Source organism: Nesoenas mayeri (genome assembly GCF_963082525.1).
Source record: "Nesoenas mayeri genome assembly, chromosome: 6".
In the NCBI taxonomy this organism is placed as follows: Eukaryota; Metazoa; Chordata; class Aves; order Columbiformes; family Columbidae; genus Nesoenas; species Nesoenas mayeri.
In genome coordinates, this window is record NC_137545.1 from 19307380 (window position 1) to 19330181 (window position 22802).

Consider the following 22802-nt stretch of genomic DNA (forward strand, 5'->3'; position numbering starts at 1 on the left):
TTTAAGGACAGACCTCAGAAGCTTGGGAAGGGGAGAGTCTAGTTGGAGGAGGAGGAGGAGGAGCTGTAGGGCAGATGAAGGCCTGTGTTGGCTGAGGATGGCGCTACAGTTCCTGTGTTCCTGCCTTACAGGTGACTTACCTGTCAGGGCTGTGTGTTCTTTAGAAACAAGTGGTAGGTGTATGATGGTCTATGTAGCATGTGACTTGGGGAAGTGGGTGGTGACTGAAGGAAGACGAGTAGCTACTTGGGGCAGGAACATCTGCTCTCTGCTCCCCATTCAGACAGGTGTGATCCTCCCAGACTCCAGCTTCTGCAATGCAGGACTAGATTGGGGGATGCAAACCTCTGCTACGACACATCTAATTATTTTTTCCTGCCCAAGTTCCAAGCCTCTCATCACCCCTCCAATCTTCTCTTTCCCTAATCTCTCTTCCTGTAAGTATATTTCAAATATAATTTCTTAATCACTTGCACTTGTACCAAACTACTGGGAATTTTCAAATTATGTTTCTCTAAGGGATGAAAATAAAATTATGACTGTACATAGCACAGAGTATGTTGAATACACACAGTATCTCTGATGGCTCCTAATGGGGTTGGAGCTGTTACAGATGTGTCTCACCCACAGGTCAGTACTGCTCAGTCCCAAACTGATCCATGCATGAACAGATGAGTGACTTCCTTGCATTAAAATGTCAGTACTGGGACAAATAATAACTGATAACAAAACTGGTCAGCCCAGATGTAAACCAGTATATTTAGAAATCCAGATCAGTCTTTTTTTTTTTTTCTTTCGCCAAGGCTAGGGTTTGATCTGGCAATATTTGCATCTTGTTCAAATTCAATAACTGAGTCAGATGGGCTATCTAGAAACTCTTTAATTAGTATTTCTTTATAGCAATGTATGTCCAGACACATCTTCTCTCTTAAGTTATTTATCCTCTTTACATGTTGCTAGTTTCCAGACAACCAAAGTCAGTATTTAGATGTAAAAAGGCTTAGAAGTGTCATAGTGAGGCTGGAGGGAGGATTTATTTTTTCTTTTTCAACTATTTTAACTCAAATCCTAGGCAAATAACAGCACACCAAGCTAAAATACTTTTTTTTCAAATGTAGGCAAGAATTGTTTGCTGTTCTTCAGAGAGAGAAGCATAAACAGAGTCAGCTGAAAACATGGTGTTAGCCAAAATGACCCACTAAGAGGCAAAATGTAGCACAGAACACAGCTGGCCCGTTTCTCAGTTGAGATAGCCATGTAAGACCTTTGAAATACCAGCAAAAGAAAAAGTGACATTCAAATAATATGTTCAACAGCATTCAGCTTAAATTTAGCCTTCTAAAAGATATATTGAAATTACCAGCTTGGAATTCGACTCACCTAATTTTGCATTCTGAAACGCTTGTTCTGCACCCAGTGCTGGGAATGGCTTTGCTGCAGAGACCACTGCTGCCACTTCTCCATCCACTTTTATTGGCTGGTGTTCAAATTTTATTTCTTTAGTTAAATTTTCCGGTTAAACATTATGTATGGGCACACCTCATTTGATCAGTTATAACCATAGAGTTTAGCCAATTTATGGTTAAATAGCCTATCCTGTCAAGGAAGGGATGGAATTTGCTGAACTAATATAAATTCCTTGAGGCAGTAGCTGCATCTGAGCAGCACTAAGGGGAACCAATCCTGTTATATTGTGATAGTTCAGAGACCTACAATTGTTGCCCTTTTCAGCATGGTAAAATGCACATATGCATTTTAAGGTAAAGGGAATATCTTTTTTTGATGGATACATGATGGGAATTGTTGATGTGTCAGTCTAATATGATGTTCTCTTGGCAGGCAGCCTGGTCTTCAGAGGATAACTGAGAGCTCTCGTATGCTATTAGTGTTTTTTTGCAAGCGTTCTCAAATCGCATACAAGCAGGCCAGCTCCTGCTCTTCAAGATCCATGAAATGGCATTGATCTCAGTGAACGACGCTCACATCCAGCAAAGAGAAACCTGGACCCACAACCCTTAAACCCACTGCATGGGGAAGTAAGATTCAGTCCCAAGAGGCATATTTCACCAGCACGAGCTGCCTGTGGTCTTCTAGGACTGGCTGCTCCAGAAGGCACATTTTGCTCTCAGTGTGCTAGGTAGATTTCTATGCCTATGCCTTAAATACAAAATAAGCATTCTTATATTCATGTCAAACAATGAATCTCTGCTAGTAAAGTTGCACCCATGTGTGGCAGTGAGGACTGTGCAGACACCGTATGTTCAAATCATGTAGTACTATTGCTCAGTGCTCTCCAGCCAAGAGAATGCTTTAGACTCCTCTCCTTGCATGTTTTTTTAACATATTTTACAAGGATACCTAATGTATCAGTAGTATGCCAACAACTACCAAGTGTTTCACGTAGATGTGGCCATTGAATACACTTTAGATAAGCAAGACTCTTTCAAAATAAACCTTTCAAGAATAAAAACTGCGTGTAGAAATAAGGAAGAAACTTCCAGACAACCTTACTAACACTAAGGGCGTATTCTCATGGCCCATGTGCTGAGTGGTTCGGCAGTGTGGACTGCCAGCAATTGTTCTGCTGCATAATTTCCCTTCTTCATATCTGAGTCTAACTAAAGCTGGAATAAAACATGATTAAATTTAGCTGGAAACTTGAACAAACATAATAACTGACTGAACCACTTGTGTTACTTCAAACACAAGCTTACCATGGCCCAATGAGAACTGGGTGGTATCTCCAAATTTTCTCAATATGCTTTTTGTAGGCAAGTGTGCAAGGCATTAAGACTGAGGTTGTTCAGTCTCAGTTACTGACATGATGGGCTTGCTGTGCCCATTGCAGTTGCTGCGTGGTGCAACATATGACTCTTCTGTGGAAACTTGGTTTGTGTCCTTCCATTTTAAAACAAATTCTTTCCTTTGTACTGTCTGCTTATTCATTTAACTCACCAACTAGAAGAAAGCTGGCTAGAGGTCTCAGGAGGGAAGTCACCAACGCAAGCACACCACAGGAATTTGCTGTTCCTGAACTGGTGCTCATCACGTGTTTCCACGGCTCAGCTGTGGGCAAAATGTCTACTGGAAGACCACTGACACAGTCTGCTGAAAGTCATATGCCCACAGTATACTCAACCAAAAGCTGTCCATTTTCACTCTGGTCAGTGTCACTCATGACTAGTTAAGATGGTATGATTGGCACTTTTCTCTGGGAATGATGCTTCTGACAAATTCCCTACTTTAATAACAATTTCTTCTGTGTCATTAATCATACCAATTTTCTTTTTAATTTGATCAGCCCACAATGCATTTGGGAACCCCTGCCAATACTTTCTTTCTCCTCATTTTGAGAAAGATGATTTGTGTAACCTTCAAAAGTATTGTTGACATTACTGAAAGCTCCATTTAGTAGTTGGAATTTATGGATGGGGATATGTTAACGCTTTCTTTTTCCTCTGTTACTAATGGTTGCTGTTGCCATGTATGACAATATCTCTCTTGCACTATCCATCTTCAAATGTATCCTATGGGAGTAGATAATGACATGAAGCTCTCTTTATGATACATGCAGATCTACTGCTTGTTCATATCAAACTGACTGTGTAACAGAGGTGGAGCACGTGCTCTAGAAATGGTACCTTATTGGTAATGAATAGGGGCAGATCTGCTACACAGGAAGCACTTCATGTTTCTGCATTGTTTCCCTGATGTTTCTTTTCCCAAGTCCTTTTGCAAGTATTTTATGTGGAGTTTTTGTTTTTAAGTTACACCTATACTCATGAAATACTGACTGTTCACATACCAAGCCTAATCTATCTCTTCCAACTTTAGCAGAAGCCCTTCTCTTCTTTTTTATTTTTTTTCTTCCTAGCTACAGTAGTGCTTGACTGAGTCACTGCTTGCTGATGTTAAATCTAACAAAACTGAAGTGGCTGGTCAGTCATTCCTACAAGGAATGGACCTCGTTAAAGACTTCAGTCTGCTGACTGAAAAGCTGAAGCTTCTAAAAGCAGTGCTAGTAAGGTTTGTTACCCTTTCTAAAGGATTCAGGGTTTCTAGAACCTAGCACAGTCCTCTCCAAACTGTATTTTCTCCCAACTTATGCAGCCTACATAGGCTACTGCTTATGCTTTTACAACATTTTAGCTTGGAAACCACGTAGAAAAAAAAAAATGAAATGCTCAAGTAGTGCATACTTGATTTAAATGAGTTCAAGTGAGCACTTAAAAATAACTCTTGGATGCTGTGCTTCATCTCAGTATCGTTGGTTCTGTACTAGAAGTACTCTTGAAGGGTGCACAAATTTTGTTTGAAGGCCAAATGCAGATAAGAGAAGAAGCTGGGCAATGGCTGTGGCAGGTTTTCTATTTTGCTTTTGTTTCTCCCCAGTATAAATCAATGATCCTTGGCAAAATTTTGCCTTTCAGTGCTCTCCTCTTCCTGCGAGAACTTATTTCCAGCCGCTTTTGTAGTTATGTCAGCTTACTGAGGCCTTGATTCAGATCGCACTGCTGAGAGCGAGGCCTTGGGTGCTGCGCTTTTCCTTCTTGGGTGCCAAGATTTTTGCACACAGTCCTTCGCTGTTTCTGTAAGAGAAGTGCTAAAACCTTCAACAGAGGGCAAAGCAGTTAAGTTGGTGTAATAAGCAGCTGTAGGGAGGTGAAACTTTGGGACTCTCACCTTAGTTCAGTAGTACTGCAGGGCAGTGGTGCATTTTTGGGTGCAATGGGTCATTTTGGGTTTGTTTTTTTTTTGTCATCAGCTGGAAAGATGTAATATAAACTGTGTTAGTCAAATTACATAATGTTTTACTACTTGGAAGCTGTATTGTCATCATACTTTCTTATATTATTTATGCTATTGTCTTTTTTTTCTTCTGCTATTGCAGTAAAAAAAAAAAAAAGACAAAACCGAAACCAACCTGTCATGAAGCTTTTCTACTGGCCTGTCAATATTCTTGCTTCTCTTCTGCTCAGCCCTTCTCCTCCTTCACAATGAATCCTTTACCTCAATTTCCAATTAACTGGTTCATTATCTATGTGTCATATGTTGTTGGCTTAGGCTATATCCAATCAGCTTTCATGGCAACTAATCTAAATTCAGAAGTGCAATTTCATGTGTGACTTTAGTGTGAGATGCTTTGAGAGTTTTTTAAAGTTGTTTGGGGAATTTGGTGCATCATTTTTTCTACATCCTCCGGTATTGCTTCTGAGCTCAGCATGAACACCACTGCCTCATTTTCTTTGGGAGGATTCAGAAACTCCTTATTCTGCAAATTACGGTTAATGTTCTAGTATAAAAATTAAGTAAGACCATAGTTAATAAGAATATCTCATGTACACATTAAATTTTAAGGGGTATGTTCTCTATTAATTTCATGTGTGATTAGTCCTCTTTGACATTAACTGGAATTCTATTTAAAGGCTGAAGAGAGACCATCAGTGGTAATGTAAATTGAAACAAATCTCTGATATAATACAGCTTTTAAAGAAAGAGTCATTCAAGCAACACTGCTGTGGTGTCGAAATATTCTGTGTCATTAATGACTAAAGGATCCTCTGAACTGTTAATAATTACATAGTAGGATGGTATAATCTACTATTGCTACATGAAGGCATTAAATAAATATTATCAGCTAATATTTTTGTCTAGCAAATAATTGAAATTGGCTACGTAAGCTGTACTGAGCTCTGTTGCAGGCTCACAGCCTGAGGAAGGATAGCTTCAATGTAGTTTACAGCACCTATTAAAATTGAGTAGAAAACTGATAAGACATATATTAGTTCCTGACTTGTACATCTTAGTGAGCTGAGCTGGAGACAAATTGCGACAACAGCAAGGTCTGACTGCTTCCTTATGCAAGCAGGGAAAAAAATCCCTCATTCTGTTGACAGACAGCTCGGTGCTCTGTCACTGTGGTTCAGCTGGAAAAGGCAGACAGGGGGATGCTGAAGCACAACTTGCTGCTTCTCTCTCCTCCCAGGCAGCTCTGACTGCTGTGCTCTGTGCAGCCGTGGGCCAGGGCCCCCTTGCCAGCTCCTCAACCTGGGTCCTGCCCGTGGGTCTGCACAGTGACCGCGCAGACTGAAGCCTCCCTCACGGTAAGGCTTTCCAAGATCTATCTTTAGGGAGAAAAGATGATTTATAATTTCTTCTACTCTCTATACCTAAGTCCTTCCTTTATAGTGGTACCTGTGGGGCTTATTGTTGCTTTTAATCAATTTTCCTAAACAGGATCGGTGTCCTGGTTTCATTTACACATTTCATTTACAGCCACACCAGCTGTGGTATCAGCACCAGAGAGAAGAGCATGGGGTTAGAAGGGCAAAGGCGATGCTTAAGTTGTCCTTACTGCTGAGAGAAATACTTATCTCAGCTTTGCTGATGCTTTCCTTCCTGAAAGCGCTGCTTCAGAACTCACTTCTGTAGGGCCTCAAGTGCCAGCCCTCCTTCATTACAAAGGGTCTTAAAAAAGTGAGAAAACAGCCATATACACCCTCAGAAGGAGAAATAATGAAACTGGTGCTTTTGAAACACCTTTCTATTCTGTCCCAGATTAGTTCTTAAAGTGATGCTTCACTGTCCTTCTTCCTGATGAAATACACTTGTAGAAGTTAACTCCAGTTTCTTAAGCACAGACATATACAGAGCAGGATTTGCTTAGTGTAAATATTTGTTTCCTTTTTAAATTGAGTAAATTAGCAATTAGCTAGATCTAATTAATGGCAGTGAATGAAAAATTTACACCTTCCCTAAAAATTTATTCCGGGAAACTAATAGTTGCTTCTAGTCTCTGCTTATTCTAGGGCAAGCCAGGATGAGGCGCAAGCATTTGTGTTTTGAAAGAAACTATTGCAAAGGAGGTTGATTTATATTTCTCATCATGTGTTAACTGTTTATATTTCTCACCATGTGTTAACTGTTTCATGTTAAATGGCAACCAATTAAATAAATGCAAAAGAGGACCAAAGCATCTGGTTTAGGTAAGGTTTTCACTGAGAGATGAGTGTGTTTGAATGTTTCCACATGTTGGAAAGCATCACTCAAATGTAAGTGTGCGAAGGTGGTGGAATGGGAGGGAGGGACTGTGCTATGCTGTATTTTCAAGTGTTTACAGCAATCAGATTGGGAATTATTTTTGCTATTGCAAGGTTTGGCTTACTGTACAGAAATGAGAAATTAAGTATTATCAAAGTTTATTTTAAAAAAAGAAAAAAAAAGCAAACCCAGTCCTTGGATTACAACATAGCATGGCTTGAGTCCTCTGCAATACAATTTAATCAGATTGCTGTAGCATTCAACATTTCAATAAGGCTGTGGTGTAGAACTGTATTTTCCAATCTATGATAAATAAACTTTTTACTTTCAGTTATTGTGGAAAAGCTTTGAGAGGCAGAAGCAGAGGGAACTGAATGTTTCTACTACTTTGTGGGTGAGAGTAACTGATAAACCCATAAAAGAAGAGGATAAGTGTATTTTTATTTTTAAATGCTAATGATTTCTGATAGGACAATTTAATTGTGTTAACTACGTGCAAATGTGGGCGGGATAAGAGGAAAGATGTTTTGCAGCTGGATGATGAAGGTTAGACACAGTATTGCAAACATGAAGAACAGAGGAAATAAACTGGGGCAAGTAAACAGGCATTGGAAGAAAAGTGTTCTGTATTGCTCTGCAGATTGTGGAGATTAGTGCAATGTAAGGTGAAAGCTGGGGGAAATATTTTCCTGGTTATGTCTGGGTTCAGATGAGAGCAGCTATGACTGTACATTTCCCCCCACCCCTTAAAATTCTCACATCCCTTTCCTGCTACCAAAAGGGCATCTCTTTTCCACTCTCAAGTTTTCCCTTTAGCTGTGCTTCAAAATGCTGTTGGTAGTCTCATATCATGAGTTATATCCCTGAATTGATCCAATTTACCACACTGACTCTACGAGAATATTTAAGTTGTCTTCTGAGAAAAAGCATGGAAACCTTTGTGAAGGGCAATGTGTGTTCCCTATGTGTTAAATTACAATCTCTCAATACATAAACCTTAGAGTTCTGGGAAATGGTGCATTTAAGTCCTGGAATGTCCCCCAGAGATCAAGGGAGAACATCAGTGCCTGGGCATGTGCCAGAGCCCTCAAAAACCCAGCCCCGACACTGCCAGCTGAAAATAAGGGCAAGGTAGTGAAAGCCAGTTAAGGTGTAAACAAACTTTTAACCTGCAAGATTGATTTTTGGAAGGTCTTACACTGAAAACAACTGAGTCCATGGAAAACAATTCCCGGAGTCACTGATTTTTCATCACAAATGCCCGCATGGTACGAATGCATTGCCTGAAGTTTAATGTATTGACCTCTTTCAGGAAAGCAAATTTATATACTCTTACACCAATGTGGTAATTTATACAGTGCTTAAAAGACTGTAGGGTAGTGAATAGTATTCTAAAGGAAGGATGAATTCTTACACCTGTTGTGCTAGTATTAGATTATGTCTGTGAATGCTGTTTTTTAAAATATATGTTTAGTTTAAAAAGCCTACACAGAAAAAAAAAAATCTTTTTGATAACCCTGTCTTTCAGCATTTACTGAATAGCTCCTAATGTGTGTCACTTAGGGTTCTTATGCGTGTGTTTTGTCTTGAAATGCATTGCTGTTTTGTCAGTACCTTAATATGCAAGCAAAACCCTCAGTACATGAAGCTGCAAGGAAGCAAATCCTGTATTTTTGAATAGTTGCTGAAACTCAGATCCTTGCTTTGTGCTTCCTGCAGCATTTTTCTCTTCTGGTTACTATTCCCACTGCTTTTAGCTGCTGCCTCTGCATTTAAAACCTAGTGGAAGCGATGCAACATTGTGCATTGTTCCTTTTTTAGCCAGTATAAAGAATCAGGCAAGCACAAAAGTACTTGCCATGATTTTTTCTGAGCTTGTTTGTGGCAGTTTTGGAGTGCAAAGTACCTTGGGTTTGTCAGGCTTTTCAGGTGAAATGTAACTGTATCTGAATTCAGAATTCCCGGAGCCTGGCAGATCATATTCTCATAATGTGATTCAGTAAGGGTACTCTGGGGTATGCATGCTCAGTGTGCATATTTGTCTTCCTTCACTGCTATTTGTATAGCTTCTTTCGAATTTTTGCCAGGATGACAGTGTTTGCATTTGGCCTACTTTGGTTATTATTAGAATCTTTCTCTGCACCATAATTGACTCTTTTCTGAGATGCCATGTAAGATGCCTGAAGTCTTTTACATGTGTTATTTAAATATTTGATTTCTTCTATTAGTTTGTCTGCATGCCCTGTTTCACTCTTCAGCAATAACCTCAGATGTTTTCAAGCCCCATAACATTCTGTAAATCTACTGAAAGAGACTAGTAGTATCTGTAGAGAAGTTATCTGGCAAATGTCAATTATGTGTAATGGTGCTAAAGTTCAAAAATAGCATCTTGCAATGGGCTGACACTTCCTTGCTGTGTAGTAACGTAGCAGGAGAGGATAAGGCAGAATGGGAGGAGATCATGGTCTGTGACTATTTTGTCAGCTGGGTGAAATGATGAGGTGTCAGTAGTTAGACCAGTATTGTTAGCTGAGTATTTTCTTCTTATTCCAGTTATGATTTTGATATCAGCCAAATTCTGCTATATCCTTGCCTCGTCCTAAAGTCTCTTTTGGACATTATTTCTATGCTATTCAATATACTTTTTCCACAACCACCATCCAGACCTTGGGACTGAGGTAGAATGTGTGAAATTATTTCAGTATTAGACAAATGCTTGTATTGCAAATCAGGATGGAAATCCAACATCAGCATCATTTGAACACAGAGATATTTTTGGGAGAGAGGCAGGTGGTGGAGAAGAAAAGAAGAATTCAGGTTATTGATTTCCTAAGTACAAGCAGGTCATGTCAGACACTACAATCAATAAGCTGTTCACTCCCATTTCTGCGTGACTGGAGCATACTATAAGTTATCATGGTGTATATTTTTATTTAAATAGCTGTGTAGATGACCTTACATAAGGGTCAAAGCTGGTGAGCTAAAGCATGTCACATATCTGCTACCGGGTGAAATTATACTTTCACGTGACTGAGCAAATTAAGTACTGTAGCCAAGAATCAAAATGGAATATTTTTTCCTCAAGTGATTAAGCACAAATTCTTCACACTGTAAAAATATTTCTCTTAGTTTATTCAAGCATCTAACCATCTGACTGGATCATAGCCAGAAGCTAATGGAACAAACTTGTGTCTTGTATAGGCTGGAAGCAATGAAGAAGCTACTGCTGGAATGTGTAGTTTTGAGAAAATATCTCATTCGCTGTACTCTTTAAGTAGAGATTATTGGAGTCTGTCTTTTAATTTTTTAACCAAAGTCACAGGACAGCATTCAGCAACTGGAAGGCAAAAGCATAATTACCCAACATGAATTCTAGAAAGCATCTTATGGAGAAAACAAAAAACAAAACAAACAAAAAATCCCCACCACAACTAAATTTCTTAGCAGGTTCATGTACATTCATTAAGTTATGAAAAGATTAAAATATGCAAATTAATATTGTACTTTTCTTTCCTCTGTTGGGCATCAAATTGGCAGGGTGTTCAGAGGGACTGAAGCACTCCAAATTCCAGGGTATCAGTGTATCAGTCAAATGCCAGATATTTCTGTACTAGAGTAGATAAACTTTCATTTTGGTGTGCATTTTTTCCTTTTTTTCTTTTAATTGCTCATTAAAATTTTTGAGAACAAGAACGGGATAGACACTAACAGTTCTGCAAAATAGGAGTTGTTTTACTGTTCTGAAAAACGGAACACAGCACTGCAAATATCTGAGTCAACTTTTTCAAGTTTACTAGGGCAACGGCAACGGTACAGGTCGTGATGCATCAATTCAATCTCAGCCACCAGAATTAAAATCTGTCTCAGTTTAAATACTACTTGCGTTAAAATGTTGCTGTGCCTGGACTACTAATCCCTGCTTCCTAGGGCTCTTCTGAAGAGGGGCAGCAGTCAAGCCTTTTCTTTTCATTAGGACCACAATATATTGAAACCTTCAAAACAAAGAAGTGTAGAGGTCCCTATTTTCCCCAAAAGGATGCTAGTAATAACTGGCTCTGCAACAGTTCTTCAAGTTTTGTTATAAACAGTTTTTTTACAGGAGAATTTGGTTTGGATCCTTAGGCAAGGGGGAACAATGCAGGGATGTGTATGTCATGCCACAGACCAAGCCTGCTCTCGCCAAGTCAACCAGCATGGCAACCGTGTTTGTAGTGAGAATTCAGTTGGCTTCAGAGTAATTGAAACTGACAGCCAGTATGGAACTGAAGCACATCTGCCTCATTCAAGGAGGAGAGCTGTTCAGGAAATTCATATTGCTGTGTACTGTATTTTAGGAATTAACTAGCTTTGATAGAGAATACATGGATATAACATGGCAGTTCCAAGGCAGAGAGGTGGTAAGCTAAAAGGAAACAGGCTTGCTGGCACAAGTAGTCTTTGTTGTTGTTTGTCCTTGATTGCTTGACTTGCATCATCTGACTGTTTCAGTTATTTTTTTCCCTGTTGATATTGCTTGTGAGTTTAGGAAAACAGAATTTATTTCTTCAAGGCACTGAGAACTACAGCTTAAATACAGGATTTGCTCCTATGTTTAAAGCGAAATAATATGCGCTTAAATACCCTGTTGAATTGGATCCAGAACATTCAGCTTTTCATGGGACTCATCTCCTGACAAATAACTCCTTTGCTGCATGTATCTGGAGACCAGTCCTAGCTAAATCTACAAGAACCTTATTGCTGCCAAAATTCTCAAAATGACCAAAATCGACGTGTTAAGTCTAGTCATATGGAGTAAAGGGCAAGTCATGTTTCCACTCCCTTGATATTTACTGTTGTACAGATTATGTCAAATTATGTTGCATCACTTTGTGATATATAGAACTTGAGTCACTTAGTCCAAGTTCAGTCTCTTTAATTTTCAGGTGTTAGATCTCAGCTATTGCAGGTTCTTATGGTCATCAACTTATTCACGTTTGAGGTTTATGTATTTGTAAATGGATTACTAAAGTTTGTTGGTATGGTTTGTTGTTGTTGTCCTTTTCTTAATGTAAATAATCATCATACTTTAAGATTAATAGAGCCTCTGAATTGTATGGGGAGGAAGAAAACAAATACAAAGAACTGAAAATGTACTGTGAACTTGTTTACCTACTTACTCAGCTATTTGTTTTAACATCTGAAAATATTATTTGTAACTTATGCTTCTTGCTTTTAGCTAAATCTCTATCATATAAAGAGAAACTAGGAAGTAAGAGGATAAAAATTAATATTTTAGCTCTAGGAAATAGACCAAATGATATTTAGAAACATAATTGTAGCATCTTTCATATACAGGGGGACTTCTAGGTATCCTTTGCTTTGTTGCACTAACTAAAAGGCTGTCTTCCAATATGAGATCTAAGTTCATGTCTTAAAATTAACTTTGTTATCTATGGTATGTTTAATTTTAAAAAAAGTTTTTCTAACAGTTATTTTAGCAATCTAAAATATTTGATACACAGAGTGGAGAAAAATTGAAATGCTCATTAAAGTTGTACTTTAATTTGAAAAAAAGGGGATGAAATATAGATGGGAAAATGTTAGCTAGAGCAGTGAATAGACACTGGAAGGTCTTAGGACAAGGACATGAGGATGGTGGGGAAGACAGGGAAGGGAACTTGGGCAGCTGTGGCCTTGACCTGGCAGAGAAGGTGGCTCAGTTGTGAGGGAAGGATGGTGGATGCTAACAACTGCTCCTCTTCTGCACGGAGCATCGCCAACCAATACAGACTGTTTCCTCTTACCAAATGTCTCATCAAAGACCAAAATGATTTTCTTAGAGCTGCAAGAATTTTTGTGATTATTTAATCTGGAGAAGTGACGCTGAAATGGCGTTACACCATGTTGTCAGTTCATGAAAGCTTGTAGGTGGGGAGCTAAAACCCATAAGTTAGATATTGGCTCAACAGTCTGAGGTATCTGGAGGTATGTTAAATAACAATGCTTAAAATATCTGTATTATTTTAATAATACTATAAAAATATTGCTGTTCTGTAGTGATTTTGGTGCAGACCTGATTAATCCTGCAAAGTATTAATTAATGTAATGCCATATGACTCCCCTTTCATCTACCAGCCCAACATTAGTAGCAATCTGATCCCTACTTTTGTAGGTTTTATTTTGGACCTTTGAGTAGAGTTGTTCTCTGATGATGCTACTTTGGAAGGCATTCAGACATCTGAAGCTAGAGATAGACATCTGCTGTTCTGAAAGCCTGAACAGAGAGATTTGCTAAGCAAAGCAAATCAAACTGTGGGTCAGAATCTTGATCTTGCTGATGGTCTAATAGTAGTGATGGCTGGCACTATAGTGACCACAAAGCCACGCTGAAGAAGCCATTGAGAATGTACTGTCTGGATCTAGGCCAGCTCGCCTTCTTTTTATGGCCTTCCTTTCTTCCTTGCTCTCTTCTCGTGAGTTTCCTTTCATCCGGCAAATGGCTTATGCCTACAAGTCAGAGACGATGTGCCTAGAGCCAGGAAAACATACCTGTGTGCACTTGGAAAATCTAGGCTGCAAAATAAGCATTCGAGACCAGTGTTACAAGTATAAATTGCAGATGCTTATCTATGGCCAGTCCCAAGCAGAGCAGTAAAAAGGTCTCATGAGGTTCAGGTTGCCTTGTGCTGCCCATCTTGACCATGTATATCAAAGCCTTTATCAAACAAAGCCTGATGTTGGAGATTCTCTTATGCTCTCAATTTGTTTATAATTAACTTCATTAAGTGATTTTTTTTGTTGTTGTTTGTTAGACAATGGTCAAGGAAGAATTCATTATCTTGTTTTTACAAAGTTATCTCTTTCCCACCTTTCCATCTAGGCATACTTTTGATACAAATCTGTCATGTTTTGAGTTCTAGAGTGTCTATTTTAAAAATGCTGGTTATATGCTTAAATTAGGATCTATAAATCTAAAACTCCTTAAATAAGCTCTGTTGTTTTGATTAAAAAACTTTTCCTAAAAGGTTGTATAATTGCTTTCCTACTTACTGTGTATTGATTATACTACTATATTTTGAGTATTTTTTCATATGATTATCTCTAAGCACTATAATTATGGCCAATTATCATAATATATATGTTGTATAATTTCATTATATCCACTGGTGACTCAAAATCCAAGCTGATATTACTGAAAGCAGAGTCTAGACCATTACATTTTGTTCTGCTACTGTGGGAGTCTGATGTAAGGCAGTCTCCCTTATGTCATGTGAAAGAATATGCACTTCTACAAAACAGCTTTTCTTATTGGAGATGAAAGATGCAGTGGGTAATAAAATAGCCAGCGTACCAAAGCAGACTTGAAAAACCTTGCTGTAGTCACAAAAAAAAAACCCAAACTTTTGTTGCTTGATCATCAAGAATGATATTAGATTACCTAACCATGAGACCTCAGCCCTAAAAGTAAGCCTTCCAGAAAGCAATTGAGTAAAGCTTAACTTGGACTCCTTCAGAAGGGACTTAAGAGCCTCTGCCTCCACTGCCAGGAAAATGGTCTCAGGGGTCTTTGCTAACTAGATTTCCCGTAAAATTAGACAACTAAATTCACTTGGGAACAAGGCTTCTTTTGTCCTAAGGGTTCAAGCAGAGAGACAAATTTCCCTAGGTAGTTTTGCACGATTCAGCAAAAATAGTTACTTCAGAGACAATATACAATCCTGTGACTTCCACATGCCTCACTCCCCTGGGATTTTACCCAAGTAAGGCATTCTATGTTTGGATTTGTTAGTGTGCAAGCATAATATTATCTTATGTTATTAGGTATCTGGCCAAGGTCCATAATTAACCTGCCTACATCAAGATATGTCTGTGACAAGCAAAACGTAGACTTCATAGCTCCTTCTCTTAAAATTCAGTAGAAAGTGTGTGTCCAGCTATCTAGTGACAGGAAGGATTAATAATATATGTTTCACAAAAATAATTCAAATACCCAAAAACCAGGCACCCCATGCCAGTTTAGGTGGCTGGGATATCCTGTCTAGTGTTTGCTTGCTGCGTCAGGGCAACTGGGATCTCCCCTATGTACTGCATCCCATTCCCAGTCCTGCATGCATGTCACTGATACCCTGGGATGTCTCAAATGTCACTAGACAAGTGCATTTGAGCACCTGAATCTCACCTTCTCCATCTAGAATATAAATATTTTATTTTAACAATACAAATTGGTGTGAGATACTGTCGCCGAGGTGTTGCATCCTTAACAAAAGTAGTTTTCAAGCAGGTTTTATGCCTGATGGCAACTTATAAGCAAATCTAAATTGTTGATTTGGGTGTGTTTTTTTTTTTCCAACTCATAATTGAAAAATCAAGTCCTTAACAAATTTGGTCATTGCTTCAGGAAGGAAAGAGTATTGTTACAAAACAATTGAACACTGTTATGATGTGTTGTATTGTGTGTCAGAGTATTTTGATATCATTGCATTATATTTCAGCTGGACCCTATGGAATGTGACAATTTACGTTAAATCAAATTTTGACCTGTAATTAATTACCTCCACTGGAATGTTTGACAGTTTATAAAGATGTCACATCCATAACTTCAATAATAAATTAGAGTGTTCACACAAAATATCTTGAACTGAAAAGCAGTGGCCTTCAAGTTTAGTTAAAACAGTAAACTTCAGCTGTTAATTCTCATGTAAGGGAGAATAAAATCCAACAGGTAACGTGCAACAAAATTGCTGTCATTTGTCAAATACCTGCAGAGGATACTGCTTGTGTAATGCACTGCCAGGTTTGAAGTTGGTGCAATATAATAGATGTAGAAGGCAGGATAGTGAGGTTTCATGAAAGAAAAGTGTTTTTTAAAAAAACTTTTTAAAAATAAGAGTTTCATAGCCTTTTGAGGAAAAAGCTTATCCTCTATAGAAATGTTTGATTAATCAAAACCAATTCTCCTCTGGAAAAAAAATTCTACTGGAAATTTTACAATCATTTCCATCTTGTGATGCTTTGGTTTAGTTTTCCATATTGCTCTGCTAACTTCAGCAACACTCAGTTCTGTTGCCATAAGATATAATAAATCACATTTGGAAATGTATCTGCAAAGCAAACGCTACTCCCAAGTTAAAAAGTTGAACTTCTAGAGTTCAGTTGGCAGTAGATACATTTCTCGTTACTTAATGCATCTCTAATATAAACTACAGGCTTCTTCAAAAGAAGCTCAGACCTGACCCAGGGAAAGCAGCTCTTTCACCCTTGTACATTCATCTTTTGCAAACATGCTCTAAAAGTTGCTAGAAGTTTTTGTGATAGCATTTAAAAACAACAACAAAAAGAAGCCTCTATTGAAGATAACAAGAGCATTGCCATTGTTCTCAATGAAGCCAGAACTAGGATGCCAGACCGGACTTAGCTGCTTTTAATTAAATGAGGTCTGGAGTTTCTTGCAGTTGATTCAGAATCAACTCTAAAGCCAAATTTCTATTCTGCTACATCTTACTGGCAAGAAGTTCAAAACTTGAAGCACTAATGAAAAGATTTAATTTCACCTTTTTGAAGAAAAAGATAATATGTCAACTGGTTCAAAATAAACATTTTCTCTGTAGCACTTTTTCTTTTATGAACTTGAAATTCAAAATTTTACTTCATATAACGTAGCACAATATTTCTGTAAAAACAAATAAAAGCTCCTAGGACTTAAAATCTACCAAAATTTTGCAATCTACTCTGAAGTTTTTCTGCCTTTGGTAGATTTTTTTTAAATTAATATATAAATATGTAGACACATTGAATGTTCTTGTAATGGTTATAAATATTTTTGGTTTAATCCAAAGATTATTTTGCCTTTGTACATGTCTCCTGCTGATGTCAGGGACCCGCAGCCTGGCTCTGTTTCTTTAACCTGGCAAAGCACTTGAATTAGTGCTTAACTTCAAGCACGGGAACAGATGACTGGCATCAAAATGCTAACCTCATGTGTAAATAATTTCTAGGTTATCTACCAGCCCCTTAGAAGAACACAATCAGCTTCCAAAATATGCTTCAGGGGCAAAAGTCGTACAAATCAGCAAGACGTGGTGCATAGAAGAAAAGAGGCCAACAGTTCAGATACAGAAAGTTTCAAGTTTCAGAACACAAAATTTATTGTAACTTTGACCTTGTAGAATATTATTAACAGAATAGATAATGCTGAAAATATTGCAAGAGGGAGGTGCAAATAGAGCCTATAGACTCAGGAGATAGTTGATAGATTTCAGTTTAGATGCAGGGCTTTCTTTTTCTCAGTTACATTATTTGACTAAGCTGATGTGGCCAAAGTCAGACATGACAGAATTGTTTAATATTTGTCATGACTAAGAACTGTGAAGATTCTGGATTTTAGCATGCAACATGGAAAGGCGGGCTAAGCAAAACCCAGTGTAACCAGGGAAGAAACCAGGAAGACGATGTGGTGTGCAGTGTTGACCCCAGCCAATACAACAGATAAAAGAAATATGTTGATCCTGGGCAGCAAGTCATTGATAGAAGTTGGTATGAGAGCTATTGTTAGCCTGCAGAGATAGGTGGGAAAAGTGTACTGCAGAAAACTGAGAAGATATGTGCCCAAAAGGCCCTGAAACAAGAAGTGACAATGTTAATGTTAATGGACAGATCTGATTCTTCTTTAGGTCATCTGTGTCCTCGGCAATTTCAGTCACTTCCACTTTCCTTCACTAAGATTTAGCATCATGTTCCAGCAGCCTGAGTTAGCTTTTAGTCCAGCATTAGCAGCTTTTCAGAGCTTCAGCTGGATCTGAACATATCTGGTCTGTTCACTAAAGCTCAGCAAAAAAATTTTATTTTAGTTGCTGAGTCCATGCACATTTGCATTTTTTTTTCTAGATATGCTAAGTATATTTTCATCACTGCAAAAATAAATACCTGTTATACCCTACATGTTTCTTTGACTTATCTATCTACTAAACTCAAACTCAATCATAAAAAAGATGGTAAATTCCTAGTACAGTAAGAGTTTACCCAGAAAAATCAATATTGAAGAATGACAGCAAAGAGAGTCATATAAGTAGTATGACTTTTCCATGTGCTCAAGTATTTTTTGAGCTCAGACAGTACATTAAGAAGTGACAGATTCATGTAGTTTAGCTGGTGATTTATGAAGTTTGCTAGCTGATTTAATAGAGTGCTAGAAAGTGTTGTTGTTTGACCAAGTAAAGAGAATCATAAAATGGTAATGAAAGTTATGACAGTTCATGAATATTTCATTTGGGGTCTCTTTCAGATGGCTGTTAGCTTATCTCAAGATCTGCACATATACTGCGTATAGATCTGATGGGGGGTAGAATGGCCGGGTATGCTGAGAGACAGAGGCCTGGCAAGAGCAGTGTGTGTTTGAGCAAGTGTCTCAAAAACACTGGATCTCAGTTAAGTTCTCCACTAAGCGATCATGAACTTTAAAGTATGTAGGGCGTCAAGCACTGGTCTCCTATTTCTTTATTTGCTACTTAAATATTTGGAAGCAACAGGTAGTGTCTTTCAGGCTTTACCAGTGACTTCTGGGAATACTGGTTTACTGTAACTTTGAAGGCAAGCTTTATTTGAGAAGGCCAAACGGATTCCCATCTCAAGTATTTCTTACACATGCTGAGCAGAGCAATATACAATGTGGATAGATATTTGTAATAAGGTAAATCCAGAACAAAGACTTCCTTTTTTTTTTTTTTATCTTTAACATTCTGAAGTGGGGGATTTACTCTCTATGCAACTTCAAGTCTTCCATGGGTAGATTTACCCTCTAATCAATGATGTATTCCATTGCTATTTTTTTAATAGGTCTTGAATACTTCAAATTGAACTGTTTGTGTGATCTAATACCAAATATAATGGGGAAAAAAAGAGTTTTGTCCATGTAAGCTGTGTTTCCCTGTCTTTTGATCCTCACAGGCAACATGGACCTGCCTTTTCACAGCAGTGCTGTCTACCATGAGGTGGAAATTCTTCTGTTTCTGTTTCCTTGGTTGTTTCATGGTGATAAACCCCTTCAGAATGATGGACTTACTATGCAGCCCAAAGGCTTGCACAACACCAAGTAATGAAAGAGCAATATTTGAGAACAGGTCAGCAATAGCACCATGTCGGAAGTTCTGTTTAATGGGAACTACTTAGAAGAGGTGAAAACAAATATGAAGGACTTGAAGGGACTTACACAGGTGGTTCATAATTTTTTCTGTCAGTGCTTGCATATGAAATGAGATTGAATCCCATCCCACAATCTGAAGGCTGTGGGATGAAAGGTCTTGTTTTAGCTAATAAATCCTTTTGGTATTAGCCAGTGGAATCTGAGATTCAACTTCATTTTTATACATGTGGGCAAGGCAAGCTTGTATTTGGGGATGAAAATACATATTAAAATTAATTAAAGAAAGCTGTTAGATTCTCTGCCACTAACTGTATCATGGCACAACTTTGTAGTGGTTGATACCACCTGATAGACAAGAAGGCAGGAATAGCATTTCAGGAAAGTGGTAAGGCCTTGCAGTTTGTCATGCTGGTTGAATTACCATTTGTGAAGGGACTCAATTCAGCATTAAAATCTCTGTAGCCTAAGTCATTATTTACTTTCAGTAAAAAACCTAGAAGTCCATAAATTAGTCTATTTTTACCTAATGAATTCAGTGCTGCAATACAAAGAAAAAAATGTGCAACTTCCCTATATAATCACATTTCATTATAACCAGCCTAGATAACTGTGGTGCAGCTTCATATAGGTAAGCCCAAATATTTTTTTTTTCTATTATTATCACATTTTGGACAGTAACACACTGAGAAAACAGTGCACAATTTAAGTGACTTCTTCTGAGATAGGTTCATATATATTTGCAAGACGGGCAAAGGAGTTAGAAAATATTTGTGAATAATTGCCTGTTCAGTTCTGGTTTTTGTCAAGGTCTGTTCTACAAATCAAAGAGACAAATATATGGTGTCCTAGCAGATTTGACTTATGCTTACAGTAATTTATTTGGCCAGTTTTTATTACTAAATAATCCATCTTTATTATTACATTAATTATAATTGGAATATGTGAAACATGTAGTGCATTGACCACATGACATCAGTTTACTCCTGAATAATTTAAGCTATTTCTTTCTAATACCTTAGGCTGCAATATCATTACTTTTAGGTTGTCCTAATATTCTAGTTATACTGATGTTATTTCACTTGTTATTACCTTCTTGACATGAAATTGTTTTTCAAATATAGAAATCTTGCTCAGATATTTCTAGATGACAGAATCCTGCATTAGTCTATAATGTATCATAATAACAAAACAGTGCAACATAAAGCAAATGATTTGTTTTCTAACCTGTGCCAGCTTCCACAGTAAGGGGACAAAGTATGCCAGAAGGAGAGTTTTGGGCTGTATATTTTTTATATATTCTTATCTATTTTGCCAGAATGCAGGGAATAATCTTGCTGACAATACAGAGGCAGCAAACACACAACCATTAAATGGACAGTGTGATTTATCCCACTTCACGCTGCTTTATAAGCAGTATGTATCACTCCTGTGAGTCTACTTCTGCTTAAAGAATTGTAAGAAATATATCTTACTATTACTTTTATTGATAAAACAGACCAAACCTCCTTAATTCATTCTTCATCCAGAGTCTTTTATCACAGCATGGTTGTGATTAGGATTCAGGTCACCCTGTGTGCCACTCTGAGATTGAGAGGCTCTATCTACTCATCTATTATTCTTCATGCAGCAAAGCTCCAGTGTACCATCTGTTTTCTTACTGAAACTTGCATGTAGCTGCAAAGAGCTGGTCACTAGAGATTGGGACTGGCAAGCAAGCTCTTGGTTTGCTTGCAGATAGCCAAGCATTTGCTACTATTGGCCGAGTTCAGTCTCAGGTGAAGGCAAACTACTGTTCTCCACTGTATTTTAATTTATATTTGATCTGGTATTTATAATTAATTTTTATTTAATTTATATCTGATCATAATTGATTTTGTATTTTTGTTGCTATTTTCCAATGAAAAATTAATTGGGAAAAGACCCCTATGCCATAAATAAGCATGTTGTAGATCTTTAATTGACAACAGATCTGTTTCACATCTTATAATACAACCTGAACTAAGAAAGGTTGTTTTATGCTGATGATGCCTGCTTCTTTTGACAGAAGGAGCAGAGATGGTTCCTGGTATGATCCTGCTCATAAAACATAGTAGCAGCAACCAACTGAATATACCAGAATATCATCATCTCATGACTGCTCTTGCTTAACCAGGTCATATAATCATCCTTGCTTTATTTTTAAGAATGCAGGATTGAAAGGGACCAGCTGAATCACCCAGGCATTACAAGTGTACATTACGTTGTAAAGGTTGAGAGGCAGGGTGCTGAACACTGTGGAAAGTTGGGATGTGGCCATCTCCAGGGTGTCCCACCATCCCTGCCCCGTGTACTGCTGTCTCCTACAGCTCAGGGCTATATAGCTCTACCCAAATCACTGCCACAGAGTTTTCCCCATCTTCCCCAAGGCTTTTTTTCCTTTAAACTATATGGTGCTATTGGAGCTTCGCAACCTGCAGTATTTTATAATAGTCTGCGTCATTCCCCAAAGAGCAATAAAAAAGTAGCTTTTGAGGCTCCTCTTTGTGATCCATTATTTAGAGCCTGATTTGTGATGTCTGCAATCCCCACATCAGTGCCAGTGGTCCTGCAGTTCTACAAATTCCCTTCAGGACTAGAGTAAAATCATAAATCCTTTTTTAGGAGGTATTTAGATATCATCATAGTACAATTTTTTACAATCTTCTCCTCTTACCACGGATTTGGTTTTCTTAGCAGAGAAGGACTGTCTGAGGAAACAACTCTATTTCTTACTGACTCTCAACTTCCAGATTAAATTTTTACTTGGCAACAAAACTTCCTTTCCCCAGATGATGGTTAGACTGCATTGGTCTGGCTGTATTGGTCCTGGGCTCAGCTCAAGCAAACATTTGTGTTTGTACAAAACCTGGCTATTTTCCCCATGTGTTCAGTAGGACTCTGGGAACTGAGCCATACAGGGTCAGCAAGACCTGAAGTGATTAGCTCTGTGCAGATTCTACATCAAACAATGCAGGTTATTAGACTATGTCAGTAGTAGCAAGGGAGTTTATTTTTGCTTCATTCCTGTAAATGACAGCTTTATAATATGTGCATGCTTGGGCAATCTTTTTTTTTTTTTTTTTCTCTTTTATTGTTCTCCTTTTAAAGCAGGAGTAAAACCATTCTTTTCCTTAAGTATGCCAAGGCCTTTTTTCACTTCCATTTAATTTGTTTTGCGATGTACAATGTTTTGCCTGACATGGTAGTCTGATACTGCATTGTGATTCATTTAAATTCCATAGCTGCTCACACTAATTGACAAATCTAGTCACTGACAGGGTCTTTAGCCCAAGCAACTTGCAGTCTAAGTGCTAATGATGCTGTGTGGTGCAAATCCAGGGAGTCCCGGGCATGCTTCAGGCATTGTCTGTGCAGAGGTTTTACAAGCTTCATCTTTGCATCACCAAGGAATTTTGTGTGGGCTTTAAAGCATCCCACAAGGCAAATTTGCTGAGTGAGAGAATGAGAATACATGTGAGCAGGTAAGTTACACAGGAAACAGTATAACTCCCCTTCCTGATGGGGTTTCAAGAAGGAGCACAGATGTTGGTCCCTGCTTCAAATTCTACAGGTATGTCTTGGATTAAGTAGTCCCTGTTCATCCAGGATGCTACTCAGAGGAATA